This window comes from Pteropus vampyrus, unplaced genomic scaffold, assembly GCF_000151845.1.
Source record: "Pteropus vampyrus isolate Shadow unplaced genomic scaffold, Pvam_2.0 Scaffold15606, whole genome shotgun sequence".
Taxonomy (NCBI): domain Eukaryota; kingdom Metazoa; phylum Chordata; class Mammalia; order Chiroptera; family Pteropodidae; genus Pteropus; species Pteropus vampyrus.
This window is the reverse complement of record NW_011904387.1, coordinates 1-1,623: the sequence shown is the minus strand read 5'-3', so window position 1 is coordinate 1,623 and position 1,623 is coordinate 1. Positions and strand designations below refer to the sequence as shown.

The 1,623-nt window shown below is 46.1% G+C and overlaps 1 pseudogene; it reads left to right on the top strand.

Moving 5' to 3' along the window:
- The first annotated feature begins 198 nt into the window (after nucleotides 1-198).
- On the top strand, nucleotides 199-1,058 carry LOC105310899 (annotated as a pseudogene).
- Nucleotides 1,059-1,623: the final 565 nt, after the last annotated feature.

Below are 1,623 nucleotides of genomic sequence, written 5' to 3'. Positions count from 1 at the left end.
TTGGATCAAGTTATCTGTGTACTTAAAAATGGTTAAATATTTACTTTAGGTTCTCGCTTATTGAAGGGCAAAATTCAGAGCTAGGGAAGGCAGGCAGGTCTGTGAAGAGGATTATAAACTCAGGGGAAATAGGCAGGACTCCTGCAGTTCAGGGCACCTAAATTATTCATTCTTGTTGCTACCTGCACTCCCGCCAGGATGGCAGGCCATTTCCAGGCACTTAGGGGTGTTTCTGCGGTGGTTTTCCTCTCAGTGCTTTGGGCTCAGGTTCTAGGGCACAAGCTGCTGGTGGTCCCTCAGGATGGAAGCCACTGGCTCAGTATGAAGGACGTAGTAGAGCTTCTCAGTGATAGGGGACATGAGATCGTCATGCTGGTGCCTGAAGTCAATCTGCTTTATAAAGAATGTAAATACTACACAAGGAAAGTCTATCCGGTGCCATACGAACAGGAGGAGATGAACAACCGCCTCCATTATTTTGGAAAACAGCAATTTGCTAAGAGGAGTTTCCTCAACGCCCCCTTGTTCGAGTACAGAAATATCATTTATTTCATCGAGGTGTTCTTCCTCAATTGCAAGAGTCTCCTGAATGACTCTGCCACCCTGAGCTTCCTCAGGGAGAGCAAGTTCAATGCCATCTTCACGGATCCAGCCTTACCCTGTGGGGTGATCCTGGCCGAGTACCTGGGCCTGCCCTCCATGTATTTCTTCCGGGGCTTCCCGTGCTCCCTGGAGCATGCATTCAGCAGAAGCCCAAACTCTGTGTCCTACGTTCCCAGGTGCTATACCCAGTTCTCAGACCATATGACTTTCTTCCAACGGGTGGCCAACTTCCTTGTTAATTACTTGGAGGAATATCTATTTTACCAACCGTATTCCAGATATGAAGACCTTGCATCCAATATCCTCAAGAGAGATGTGAGCATACGCACCTTGTATCAGAATGGGTCCATCTGGCTGTTAAGATATGACTTTGTGTTTGAGTACCCCGACCAGTCCTGCTCAACATGGTCTTCATTGGAGGGAACAACTGTAAGAAGAAGGCAGTCCTGTCTCAGGTTGGTGAAGAGGGGGCTCACTCTTGGCAAAGGCAAGCGATATCTTTAGCTAAGTAATTTGGGGACAGTCACAGAATCGTGGAATGAGCCTTAGAAGTTTCCTGGCCAAGTCCTACCCCTTATCTGTTGAGAAAAACAGGTGAAGACTTGACCAAGAGGACCCGGAACTAAGAGAACAGGCCAGGTCGAAACCAGTTCTCCCAACGCCGAGTCATGCTTTTCCCCCTGGCCCTAGACTAGGGGTTCACAAACTGTAATGGGTAGACAACATTGGCTAGATGCTAAGAATGGTTTTTATGTTTCTAAAGGGAGGTTAAAAACAAACAAAGTATATGTGACAGAGGTGTACAGGACCTGCTAAGCCTGAATAGCTACTATCTAACCCTTTACAGAAAAAGTGTGTTGACCTCTGACCTAAAGCAAGTGTTTGTAGAAACCCTCCTGACATATGGGGAACACATCCCAGAGCTACTTTGGAAAACAAAAACATGTGAGTTTTTTTGTCCTCGTTGTTATTTTAATATTTACACCTTTGAAAGGCTTCAGATCACTATCTTTCACAGCA